The 14,343-nt window shown below is 40.8% G+C and overlaps 1 protein-coding gene across 19 annotated transcripts in view; it reads right to left on the bottom strand.

The window, feature by feature from the left end:
* Window positions 1-14,343, bottom strand: part of DTNA (dystrobrevin alpha) — a 453,431-nt gene that overhangs the window by 237,484 nt on the left and 201,604 nt on the right. For all 19 annotated transcript variants that reach the window (XM_061399629.1, XM_061399630.1, XM_061399615.1 and 16 more), the window contains exon 2: window positions 10,464-10,593. The gene's annotated coding sequence lies outside the window, so the exon portion shown is untranslated. The remainder of the gene's footprint in view (window positions 1-10,463; window positions 10,594-14,343) is intronic.

The following is a 14,343-nucleotide window of genomic DNA, read 5'->3' on the forward strand; positions in this document are numbered from 1 at the left end:
CCAACTGAAACTGATGTCAATGGTTCAGTTATTCATTCATGCTCTTCAGACTTTTGGACACACCTCCACTGGTTTCCAGGCAACCGCAGCTCAGGGCAGTTAGTATTCATGCTTCATGAATTCTACATGTGAGTAAGAAAGGGATTTTCATATTTTAATGAGCAGGCATTCATGAGCTGAGCTGGACGATTACCTTTGTTATTAGGTAAGACAAAACATGGGGAGGGCCTTTCCCATCTTTCAGAAAGTGGGTCAATACTCTTTTCCTGAAAAGCCTTTGTGTTTACAGGGGACAGCACTGCACAACACAGCCTCGAGCAGGAAGATATGGAAAATCTCAGAGAAGTCCTTTTCATTGGAAGGAGAAATTCCTGTTAGAACTCAGTTTAGGACTGGGATTTATAAACCCTGCTTCTCAGGCCCTTTCACTCCTTGTACTATAGGAAGGAAGATGCCAGGAGCAAACAAGAACGTTTCCACATTGGGTTATTTAATCATTGTGCCCAATATCTACAACTGCTTCATGTGCTATGCTTAGTTGCTCAGTCGTGTCCAACTCTTTGCAACCCCACTGACTGTAGCCCACCAGGCTCCGTTGTCTATGGGGATTCTCCAGGCAAGGGAATACTGGAGAGGGTTGCCATGCCGTCCTCCAGGGGATCTTCCTAACCCAGGGATCGAACCCAGGTCTCCCGTATTGTAGGTGGATTCTTTACCAACTGAGCCACCTGGGAAACCTGCAAATGCTTCATGCCAAGAGCCAATTCAAAGTGCTGGGGAATGTGGCAGGGATTGAGGTGGTGGCATGCTTGGTATTACTCAAGGTGGCACTGTTGGCTGTGTAGGAGGCATATGAGTTGGGGGAGGGGGCTAAACCAGGGAGTCTACTGAACTGAGATCGTAAGAGGCTCATTTGCTATGGATAAACAGTGAGGATGAAGTCTTATCTGCAAACAGCATATGATATCACTTATATGTGGAATCTAAAATATGGCACAAATGATCCTATTATAAAACAGAAACAGACTCACAGATGTAGAGAAAGACTTGTGGGTGCCAAGAGGGAAGGCCGGTGGGGGAGGGACGGACGGGGAATCTGTGGTTAGTAGATGCAAGCTATCACATATACAATGGATAAACAGCAAGGTCCTACAGTATAGCGCAGGGAACAATACTCAGGATCCTGGGGTAAATCATAAAGGGAAAGAATATAAAAAAGAATGGATATATGTGTGCAATTGAGTCACTTTGCTGAACACCAGAAATTAACACATTGTAAATAAATATACTTTGATATAAAGAAAAAGAATGTAGTCTAAAATGGATAGAGATAAGATTTTTTTCTCTCTCCAGATGTTCCTTTTGTGGATACTACTACTCTGGGAAGAAATTCAATGTCAGGAGGGAAACCATGGGAGACTAGGAGTTGTTATATATTAGGAAGGAATGATATAATAAAAACACGTTCTTAGAAAAAGACAGCCATGTTACTTATCTATGCATGTAGAATTGGAAGATTATGGCAAGTGTTTGTACATAAACAGTAAAATTTCTAGCTCACAGTTACAGAATTGTTAGGAATTGACAGAATAAAGAACTACCTTATTCATCTGCTTTGATGATGAATTTCAGGTTCACAGTTTCAGATTTTGCTAAAATAAACTCTGTACAGATTTAGAAGTCAGGTTTTGAAAGTTATAAAAAATCAATTGATGGTTAAAATACAAGCTAAAATAATAAACAACCACTCATAAGAATATTCTCACATTAAAGTACATTATTATTAACTTCCATAAACATCGTAACCCTTAGATTTTTGATAGGAAAATACTGTTTCATCCATTCTTGTGATGATCACAATTCCTCAAACCATACTTATGTAAGGATAATAGCATTCTGCAATCTTCTGGGGAAACAGAGAAGAAATAAACCAAGAAAAGATCACCCAACAGGGAGGGACATAATCTGGGAAAGTGAACAGAATTATTATTTTTTCTAAGGTATTTATCTTACTCAAAGATCGACACAGCATATATGCTCATATTTTTACAAACTTCTTTTTCACTTCTGAAATGTTGTTATCCATAAAACAGTGGTAAACCAAAGACACAGGCATGTATTCATTGTTTTCATATATAAAGTACTTTTGATTGCACTGTTTTACAGTATGTGCTAAGCTACTTCAGTCATGTCCGACTCTTTGCAACACATAAGAGGTATGTAATATGTACTTAAAAACAAATGAATGATCATTATAGGTATAAAAGGGGCACAAGAATCATTAGGATTTTTCACAAAAGAAAAGAATACGTCTCTGGATACTGATTTTTGCATTTAAAATGAAGTCAGAAGGTTGCTTTTCTTTAAAAAAAATTGAGTATAGCTGGTTTACAATGTTGTATTAGTTTCAGGTATACAGCACAGTGGTTTAGCTACGTATACATGTATATGAATACATATACAACCATGCAGAGTCAGTTGAGTCCAACTCTTTCTGACCCCATGGGCTGTAGCCTGACAGACTCCTCTGTCCATGGAATTTTTCAGTATTCTTATACTGGAAATCCCGACCCAGGGATTGAACCCACATTTCCTGCATCTTTCTTCACTGGCAGGTGGGTTCGTTACCACTGAGCCACCTGGGAAGTCTGAATACCTATACACCTTTTCCAAATTCTTTTTCCATTGTAAGTTATTCTAGTGGCTCAGACTGTAAAGAATCTGCCTGCAATGCAGGAGACCTGAGTTCCATCCCTGGGTGAGGAAGATCTCCTAGAGAAGGGAATGGCTACCCACTCCAGTATTCTTGCCTGGAGAATTCCATGAACAGAGGAGCCTGGAGGGCTACAGTCCATGGGGACACAAGAGTCTGACATGACTGAGCAAAAAAATGTTTTTTAATTTTATAGGTTATTATAAGACATTGAATACAGTTCCCTGTGCTACACAGTAGGTCCTCATTGTTTACCTATGTTATCTATAGTAGCATGTATCTGTTAATCCCAACTCCTAGTTTATCCCACCTTTAGTAACCATGAATTTGTTTTCTATGTCTGAGTCTATTTCTGTTTTATAGATAAGTTCACTTGTATCAGTTTTTCAGATTCCACGTACAAGTGATAATCATGAGATAATTGTCTTTCTCTTTTTGAAAACTTAGAGTTTTATTTTATACCAGTTCTTATTCTTATACATGGTATTTGAATCGTGTGATTTAAAAAATCCAGAACAAGTTTATGTACTCTCTTAAGAAGTGCTAACAGCGTCACTGTGTCTAGAGAAATTTTTTATTTCACATCCAAAACAAACTGTTTCATAATTAGTTATAAATATTCATTTCATAAGTGTTATTAAGGAGAAAAAAAGAGAAATCCTTGCCTTAAAAAGTCCCCAGCTCTAGTGTTGATTCTGGATACCACTTAGCTCCAGAATTCTATCAGTCTACAGCTTTAGACATCATTTCCAAGCTTATGCTCACATCAATAAATGATGTTTTTGCATAAATAGGTTTCAGAACCACAAGGTGCTATATCTTTTAAACTCTAGTTGAACAGAAATAGTGCTAATTTTAGCATCGACCTAAACATAAACTTACTTGCTATGAAAAAAAAAATGTGTGGACTTATAAATAGCTTACTCTCAGGAAATATTTTAAATAGAAAACTCTCATGTTGTGTTACAAATATATTCCTCTTATAGGATTAAATTGGAAAGCTCTTTTACAAAGGCAGTTTGCTGCAGTCGAAAGATATGACAACATTCTTGTTCTGTTACTTACCAGAAATATGACATTAGCAATTTATCTTAACTCTTGGGATCCTAGTTTTTATCTAAATAAAGAGGGAGATAATAGCTAAATTGAAAGGTTGTTATGAAAATTAAATAAGATAATATTTGTGGAGCATCTGTTTTGGTGCTTGGCATAGAATGGTACTGGCTTCCCTGGTGACTCAGTGGTGAAGAATCTGCCTGCCAATGCAGGAGACGTGGGTTCCATCCCTGGGTCAGGAAGATCGCCTGGAGAAGGAAATGGCAACCCACTCCAGTATTCTTGCCTGGGAAATCCCATGGACAGAGGAGCCTGGCGAGTTACAGTCCAGAGTCACAAAAGAGTCAGACACAACTGAGCAACTAAACAATGACAAACAACACAGAATGGAACAGATCCTCCCTGCAAGGTCCCCTTTTACTGATGGAGCGTTCCTTTTGTTATAATGGCTGGATGTAGTATTAGACTCTTCACCACACAAAAAACCCAAACATCTCAAAATGTGACCCTTCATACTTCATTCAAAACCAGAAAGACTACTCTGAACTTGACAAAGAAGATTCAAAGATTAACCAAAAACCTTGGCACTTGTCCTTGATGAACGTTTCAAAGGTAACAAAAGAAATCACACCAGACTATGAGGGATTGAATGAGATGGCTTTTCTTTCTTATGTCTGTAATAGGCACTTATCTCTTAGATATGGCCCAAAGGGTTACCTGAATTCAGAGACAGGACTGATAGTAGTTGAGCCAGGAGGAGTTCATCAATGACTTCACGGAACATGTTTAACAGCAACAGAGGTGGTGGATCTTGAAAGACAACTAGGATATTCCAAGTCTCTGAAGAGTGCATATGTGCTTATGGATAAGGAGGATTTGGAGAAGGGTGTGGATGCAAGGAACATCTAGACAGAAAAACCATCGTAAGCAAAAGTGAAGGCATGAAGACCATGGCTTTGGGACTTCCCTGGTGGTCCAGTGGTTAAGAAATTGTCTTGCGATGCAGGGACGTGGTTCAATCCCTGATCGGGCAACTAAGATCACATATGCCAAGGAGCAACCAAGCCCGTCCACCACAACTACTGAGCCCCCCTTCTCCACACGCACACACACACACATACTCTGGAGCCTGCGTACCACATTTATAGAGACTACACCACAAGGAAAGATCCTGTATGCTGCATCCTTCATGCTGCAACTAAGACCTGACACAGCCAAACAAATAAGTGAATAAAACAAAGAGCATGGCTTAGAGAAGGCAGATCATTCCCGTATTAGCAAAGGTCAACTGAGGAGGAACAAAGGGAGGTGCAGAGACTCAAGGGGTCTGTTGAGCCTCTGTGTTCAGTTGCTAAGTCGTGTCTGACTCTTCTGTGATCCCATGGACTGTAGCCTGCCAGGCTCTTCTGTCCATGGGATTCTCCAGGCAAGAATCCTGGAGTGGATTGCCATGCCCTCCTCCAGGGGATCTTCCTGACCCAGGGATTGAACATATGACTCCTGCAACTCCTGCATTGGCAGGCAGATTCTTTACCACTGAGCCACTTGGGGAGCCCCACTGTGCCTCTATGATGGCACGCTAAGGAACACAGGAAGAAGATTTTGTTCTCAGTGGATGGGGCAGCCAACAGTGGCTTTGAGATTGAAATGGGTGAACAGCTGCTGTTCTGCTGGGTACCTGTCATGTACCAGGAAATACTTTATTGTTTTATGAATATAATTTTCAAGTCTTCACAACAAATTAGATATATCTTTTCAGGTGGGGAATCTGAGGCTCAGAGAGCTTAGGTAACTTGCTGCTCAAGATTATACATTCTTCAATTAAGCAAATAGCATGAAAGAGTAATAGGGTTTTTAAAATATTAATTTCAGAACAAACCATTAAAGAATAGAAATGATGAGATCTGAATGTCAATTAGGAAGTCAATTTAGGCAGTCATGGTTTAAAAGGAAAGGAGATTAGGAATACTGAAAAAGGAATTTGTGTTCAAAGTGAGGCTGTTCATGATTTGAGTAAGATTTCTTAATACAGGTTTATTCTAGAATGACATACATTTTAAAATAATAAACGATGTGGATTCTGTGTTTTAGAGTTACTTGATGACTATATTACACGAGAGACAGTGCAGCATAATAATTAAGTGCTTAGGCTCCAAGTCATACTGCCTGGGTTTGAATCTTAACCCCAATTTACTGAACCTCGGGCAGGTTATTTAACACTTCTGGGCCCTAGTTTCCTCATATTTAAAAAAAAATGAGGGCTTCCCAGGTGGCACTAGTGGTAAAGAATCTGCTTGCCAGTGCAGAAGACTTAAGAGACATGGATTTTATCCCTGGGTTGGCAAGAATCCCTTGAAGGAGGGCGTGGCAACGCACTCCAGTATTCTTGCCTGGAGAATCCCATGGACAGAGGAGCCTGGCGGGCTACAGTCCATAGCGTCGCAAAGAGTTGGACAAGACTGAAGCGACTTAGCATGCACGCATGCACTTCTATCATCAGTTTAGTTCAGTCGCTCAGTTGTGTCCGACTCTTTGCGACCCCATGAATCGCAGCACGCCAGGCCTCCCTGTCCATCACCAATTCCCAGAGTTCACTCAGACTCACGTCCATCAAGTCAGTGATGCCATCCAGCCATCTCATCCTCTGTCGTCCCCTTCTCCTCCTGCCCCCAATCCCTCCCAGCATCAGAGTCTTTTCCAATGAGTCAACTCTTCGCATGAGGTGGCCAAAGTACTGGAGTTTCAGCTTTAGCATCATTCCTTCCAAAGAAATCCCAGGCATAGGGTTGTTTAAACATGAAGTATATGTGCATATAAAACAGTGTTTGGTATAAAGTAGGAACTCAGTAAGCATTAGCCAGTACTGCTTTGTGCCTTTGTCCATATTCACCAGTTTATTTAAAAATTATCTGCAGTGTGCCAAGCACTGTGCTTGTCTTCAGGGATGCAAACAGGGAAGAACCTCTGTATCCTATTACAAGTTAATCACTAAAGAGATGTTGCCTATAAGCTTAAATTACATATAATGGTCAATCTCTGGGATGACCATTACCCTGCCTTGCAGGTAAGGATTGGTAAGCTAAAATATCTTTGTTTAGTTCACAGGAAACAATCCTGACCAGGCCCACCTGTGAATGACTGCAGGAAGGAAGAAATTAACACATCTGGCTGACCAGGAGGAAATGTTTGACTTTACTCCCTCCCCTTTTAGTATAAAAGAGGCCTGAATTCTAATTCAGGAAAGATGATTCTTTGAGACATGGGTCCACCATCTTCTCAGTCTGCTGGCTTCCTGAATAAAGCATTACTCCTCACCCCAATAACTTGTCTCTTGATTTATTGGCCTGTCGTGTGTGCAGTAAGAGCTTGGACTTGGCAGCACAAAGATGGATAACAGGTGACTTCAGCTAACAGATGGATAACATTTGATTTTTCCAACATCCTATTCTGTGGTTCAGCAGAAGTACTGAGACTACATCTTGATCAAAGCACTTCCCTCAACTCTTTAGGCACCAGTGATTTAAAATCTTTATTCATAAAGTTGCCCATGAGTGTCGGGACGAATACTTCCACTCCTCCTACTTCCTCCTCCAATATGACATTAAGATATGCTTAGCCTGAGTTGTCTTTTATGATGGGTGTTCCCCTTGACCCACGAGGCAGTATTATGAAGTTAGTGAGATGATTTCAGTGGTCTCCACCCACTTACGTGTACCAAACTCTCAGAAGCTGAGTGCTTGCATCACTGCCTCAGGAGTTTCTTCCTTGCTAATTCATTAGACTTCTGTGTGATGCAGTATGTATTATTAATGGATGTATTTCTCTTTCTGAGCCTTTTTTAAAAATATAACTTTATAAAGCCTCATTTCCACAAACTAGAGAGAAATAGGAAGGACTAGAATTTTCAGTGCCATAGTAAACTAAGGGAGATGTGAGAATATGAGCAATACACTGCAAGTTAAACCATACCATAGAGCTACTCATCCCTGTGTCTCCTAATCTTAGATTATGAAGGAATCCAAGTCATTCTGCTCATGACCTCATTTCATATTATCTGAAAGGATGCTCATTTAGACACTGCGGGTTTGACACTGCCATTGGTTGAATAGATGAAAATCTGTCCGTAGAAGGGACACCATGTCCTTATGAGTGTACCCAAATACATTAAAATAGAGGAGCAGTTATCACGAGAAAAGACTGAAAAGGAAAATGTCTACATAAATGAGAAGGAAATGAAAAGAGCGAGGCATTCACATTTAACATAACCAAGTGATGTGTCAAAATGATTAAGTAAAAACCTGCTTTAGTATTCAGGAAGCCCTTTAGAGTGAGTGAGATTGTTGGGACAATGGTAAATTGTTTTATCTGTCAAAAAAAAAAAAAAAAGCACAGACATTGGAATCCTCCTCACTTTGCTTTCCAATATATTCAGTATTTATTATGGGATTATGGGACATGGGAAATGTTCAGACCATAAGGGATCTTCAAGTAGCAAAAAAGTGTTACTGAAAGACAGTAATGAGATTCATAATAAAATAAATCTGAAACTCGAGATTCAAAGGTGAATGCAGGAATGAGGCTGAACTCTAAAAAGAAGTTCTTACACTGCGTGTAGAGAAGTTTGTTTAATGTGAATATTAGTAAAGTAAAACGCATATCTGGTGTATATCTGAGAATTAAAAAATCTTACCATAAATTTGATATACATAATGGAAATATTGACAAAGGCTCTGTTAACACCAACAAATTAATACTACAATATTGTATAGCTTAGAATATGGAATATGTATATTCCATAATGAAATACAATATGGCTTTAAATTTATTGGGCTTGATGTTTTCCAGCCTAAAAATATCTAGTTTTACATTTAACTTAAATTTTTTTTTCCTGAGAATCATTTATTTCCTTGAGAGAAGCAAGTAATCCCTATTCACTTTTCTTCCAATAATTTTGGAAGAAATTAAGCATTGACAAGTCAGTTAGGATCTAACCGAGAAAAGAGAATACAGTCTAAACATTTAAAATAAATTGAATTTAATCCAGGAAAATGGCCACACAGATGATGGAAAGATTGAGAAGCTAAAATGAGGATAATAAATCAACCTGGAAATTAGTAGCAGCAGAATGTCACAGGTATCAGCATCATAGGTCTCAAGGGACAGAGAGAAGAAGTGATGTCATGTGTACGCTCAGCTGCTTAGTCATGTCTGACTCTTTGCAACCCCATGAACTCTCCACCAGGCTCCTCTCTCTATGGGAGTTCCCAGGCAAGAAAACTGGAGTAGGTGGCCATTTCCTTCTCCAGGGGATCTTCCCAAGCCAGGGATTGAACCCAAGTCTCCTGTGGCTCCTGCAGCATCTCACAGTTCAAGGTCATCAGGAAAAACTAGAGGCAACAAAGGATGGGTCTGAAAGCTGGAAAAAAGCTTCTAGGGGTCAGCCCCGAAAGAACCAGCAGAATACGAGTAGGGCAAGGAATGGATGTGAAGTTAAAAACATGCATAGACTGGAACAATGCAAAGTAGAGAGTGCAGCAAGTTAATAAGTTTTCCGTTTTCATTTTCTCCTCCAGAGTAATGTTACACTAGGCAAATTGATTTACTGATACTTTTTAAGGGCATTAAATTTAGCTCCTGGGAACTGCATTCAACAAACATCTTGTAAATAAATGAAATCACCATTTTAGTTCCACATATGACCTCAATAAACCAAATTTACACACCCTTAAATGATGAGACAATAACCCGCCTTCTCTTTGAAGTTTAATAAAATGTGTAAAGGAGGTATTGCTGTCTTTTGGGATTAGATTTAGACAGTGGTCAGTGTTCTGTCAGTGGCATTGTTTTAGTCAGAACAGTGAACAGTCGTACATTCTGATGTTCTGGAAATCCCCATTCTTTATAATAAATCCACACTTTGAAAACAGGACTCAGGAAGAGGTGGAAAAAGCCACACACAATTTCCTCAACAAGACCACCACTCAATTCCTCTCTTTCCCTCCATTCTGCTGCAAAACTGACAACACGTTTTGCAGACTAATGGTAAAGCACCGATTTGTACGAGCTCGTCTTTTGTAATGTGGAAGGGTAATTATGTATGGTGGTGGTATAAAAATATTTATCCATCCATTTCATGGCCAGGCAAGACAAAGTTTAATGTGAGCACATGGGAAGTTTGAAGACCACACCTAACTTAAACCATGTCCTACTTTAATTTAAGCAATATGAGATCTCCCTCTGAGCAGCCTCTGAATTGTAAACCTTATCTCAGACTTGGACTTGTAATGATTAAACTGTCATTACCACCATCAAATTCTTTTCTCATTTACATCATTAAAACTTAGTCTTGTCTCATTTTGGCTCATTACTCTGATGTGAAACACTATTATATATTAAAAAATAGATGGCCTATAGAATAGAATGAAGCATTATTGCGTTTGCTTAATAGAAACCAGGAAGAAATGTCAAGGTCATCTCTGTACCTCACACCTTGTCGTTCATATGGCTTCTGTTAATAAAAAAAAAAAGTAACCAAAAGGCACAGAAACAAAGTCTTTCACTATGCAGCACCCCACTAAAAGTATAAAATGCTGGCCATAATGAACCCCATTTTCTTCTCACGCAAAGAAAAGAAACACTTTAAGGGGAAATAGTTCAAAGTCCATCTTAAATTCCTTGACTCAGACTCACTCACCTAAAATTCAATGAAGAAACAGCATGAACTTTCCAAAACCATCTATCTTCTTTTCTTTGAAACTGCAGTCAATTCTGGCATTTAAAGACTTCCCAAGTGTTTCATCCAGGGACTTGTAAATCTCACTTATCTGCAATAAGAAAACACACTTTTATTTAGCTAAGTAACTCACACTTACATGTTTATTACAGAAACAGAATGAGCAGATCTAGAACATATGGTGTTTTACAAATCCCTTCATCCACTAAGAATGACTTGTAATACTCAACTCAGAATTTTGGTTCTCAATTGCTATAATAAATGTTTAGAAAAATAGACATTTGTGCCAAAAGTCATTTTACAGATGAAGATGGGGAGGTCCAGAGGGTAAAGTGAGCGTCCAAGATTAAGCAGCTGGTTAGTAACAGAGTGGGCTTCCCTGGTGACTCCTGCCTGCCAATTCAGGAGACGTAGATTCCATCCCTGGGTTGGAAGGTTCCCTGGAGAAGGAAATGACAACCCACTCCAGTATTCTTGCCTGGGAAATCCCATGGCCAGAGGAGCCTGGCGGGCTACAGTCCATGAGGTCATAAAGAGTTGGACACGACTTAGTGACTGAGCTCTAGCACGCAGTAACAGAGTAGCCTTTTGGGTTCCTAATATTGCCTTTTGTTTTGGGTTTATTTAAAACCCAGAAATGGGAAAACAGAGAATCTCCTGTGTTTCCCAAGTTGGTAAATTTCTAGAATACTGTGTCACCACAATTTCTACTAAAAGCAAGGAAACTAGAGTTGAGGGCAGAGTCCTCAGACCAGCATCCACTCTGATGGTAGATGCAGGCGTAGGCTATCACAGAGGCACCCTGATGTTCCTGATCCACAGGCTTTATAGTACTGCGTAGCAATGACATAGAGAAAATAGTTCAGAATACGGTCTGTTGGTGTTTTTTAACAAAGCGGAACGATTTTCATCATCTTGCCTTCAGAGAAAATTCACAGAGGAGAAGAGAAAGAGAGGCTCCAGGTCAAACTCGGCAATTTGCCCAAGAGGCCCTGCCCTGCTGGATGAAAGTGACCAGATGCTTTACCCATCACCTCCCTTCAGCTAGTCTTTCCCACCTTTCTGTCTCCACCCCCCCACCTTTCCCACTTTCTTCCTCTCACCAGCCCTCAAGCTGGATGTTACTATTCCATGTCCTAGGTGGCTTGAAGGAGCAGAAATTTGAAGCTCAGGAAATCCTATGTTCAGATGAAGGAAAAGATGGGGAGAAGGGAGATCACAGCAAATAAAGCAGAGGTTTCTGATGACAGTGGAGCTGGGAAAGGAAGGGAGAGGAGCCTGGCTCTGCACCCCGGCTGGTGGGAGTGGCCTCTGTCTCCAGCCCCATCCTTCACTTTCCTCGCCAAGCTCTCTCCTTTGGCTCAGGTTATCTAAAATGATGGCAATCATTATGTTGCTCAGATAAAGAGGCCGTGTGAAAGGACCTACAGGCAGGCTCATATTTCACAGCTTAACTGGGATCTGTGACTTCAGTGGACGTTGCTGTTTGGATGACATCTTGATTATGAGCGAGCTTCAGCTTTTGCTGTTCCTTCTCTACCAGGAAGGGGTCTCCATCTCAGCCTGCATCTCACAGGCAGTGACGGAAACCAGTTATCTGGTAGGCAGCTCCTTCTCTACCGCTCTCGGCTTCTGTCACCCAGGACCACTTCCGAGGATCCGGAACTAACTACCACAGTTCTTTCTAGTCTTGATCTGAGGGTGCCCGCCTCCCAAACTGCCACTGAACGAAAGGCATCAATCTTCCCCTCTCTTCTCCCTGCAGCCTGGTGGACACTCGCATAGCAAAACCTCACATGAACCTTGATTAGGAACAGAAAATAATACCTTTCTCACTTTAAATTCTCATTTAATTCTACTTTAGCTATCAAATTCTAGTTTGACCATGTGACTTGAGGTTAAAATTAGCATCATGGGATAAAATAGAGTTCTGTCTCCTTCATCTGGCTCCCTGAAGACCATCAGTATGTTGCTTGGAGGCTGGAGTCAATTTAGTACCACTGAGTACAAGACAAAGAAGTACAGTAAGTCCCTACATATAAATGAGTTCTGTTCTGACAGCATGTTCATAAGTCCAACAAAGTTAGCCTGGGTACCCAACTAACACAACTAGCTATATAGTGCTATGCTGTGCTTAGTCACTCAGTCGTGTCCGACTCTTTGCGACCCCATGGACTGTAGCCCACCAGGCTCATCTGTCCTTGAGATTTTCCAGGCAAGAATACTGGAGTGAGTAGCCACTTCTCCAGGGGATCTTCCCAACCCATGGATCAAACCTGAATCTCTTGTGTCTCTTGCATTGGCAGGCAGATTCTTTACCACTGAGCCACCTGGGAAGCCTGTTACCATATACAATTGCTATAATTTTTCTTCTCTGTAAGAATATGTGCAAATTGTGGGCAGGGACAGTCTTGTTTATTTCTTAATCATCTTTAGCACGTCATCTTTAATGGTGAATAATACTCTTCACTAAATGTACGTTCAGTTGAGGGGGGAACAACTAGCAAATATGAAGCTCAGTGTTTTCCCAATTGTTCCTACACCGACTTGCGGTATAAACTTAATTAGATCATTTCACCAGATTATTCGTTACTGGTCTAAGAACATTAAAGTAGCTTAGGAAGCTACAGTAAAGTGGATTTGGGATTGTGGCCCTTGGACTAAATTCAGAATCACCTCAGACACAAGGCTACTAGATGAGAGTCAGGGAGGAGCCTGTGGATATGGGCCTTTCTGGATGCCTTAACGCTGGAGACAGAATTAGTGCTCAGGGATGGATACTCATGCACCCTCTCTGTTCCAAGGATTTGTTCTTGTTGACACATAGTTCAGCCTGAGAACCGGGAAGATTTTGGATGTCTGCACATATTTCCTATTAAGGGCATAGATTGCTGCTTCAAGCTCTGAGGATAAAGAGGCTGTAACACTGGGTCAGTCTAGCCAATCTGATCTGGTGTAGCCCCCTCACAGAAGGGAAAATCCCAGCAGAGATTCTGGTCCCCAAGGGAATTACCTTTAAGACTGGCTGTATCTGCTTGTTGCTGTGCAGATATTTCATTTCTGTGAAGTTTTGAAGTCTTTCTTTTTTTTTTTTTTTAATTTGGGCTATATAATTGCTTTACAATGTTGTTGGTTTTTGCCATACATCAGGCTTCCCTGGTGGCTCAGCTGGTAAAGAATCCACCTGCAATGTAGGAGACCTGCGTTCGATTCCTGGGGTGGGAAAATCCGCTGGAGGAGGCAGGGCAACCCACTCCAGTATTCTTGCCTGGAGAATCCCCATGGACAGAGCAGCCTGGAGGGCTACAGTCCCTGGGGTTACAAAGAGTCGGACACAACTGAGCGACTAAGCACAGCACAGCTGCCATACGTCATGAAGTCTTTTTTTTTTTTAAAGCTTTTGATTTTGTATTGGAGCACAGCTGATTAACAATGTCGTGATAGTTTCAGGTGAATAGTGAAGGGAGTCAGTCATACATACACATGTATCCATTCTCCCCCAAACTCCCTTTCCATCTAGGCTGCCACAGACCATGAAGTGGAGTTCCACGTGCTATACAGTACTTCCTTGTTGGTTATCCATTTTAAACACAGCAGTGTGCACATGTCTATCCCAAACTCCCCATCCATCCCTTCCCCTCCCCGGCCCTGTATCTTCCCCTCAACAACCCTAAGTTCCTTCTCTAAGTCTGTGAGTCTGTTTCTGTTTTGTAAATAAGCTCATTTGAATCATTTCTTTTTAGATTCCACATTTAAGAAATGTCACACGCTGTTTCGCCTCTGTCTGACTTACTTGACTCGGTATGACAATCCCCAGGTCCATCCACGTTGCTTCAGAGGT

The sequence above is a fragment of the Bos javanicus genome, chromosome 24, assembly GCF_032452875.1.
Source record: "Bos javanicus breed banteng chromosome 24, ARS-OSU_banteng_1.0, whole genome shotgun sequence".
NCBI classification, from domain to species: domain Eukaryota; kingdom Metazoa; phylum Chordata; class Mammalia; order Artiodactyla; family Bovidae; genus Bos; species Bos javanicus.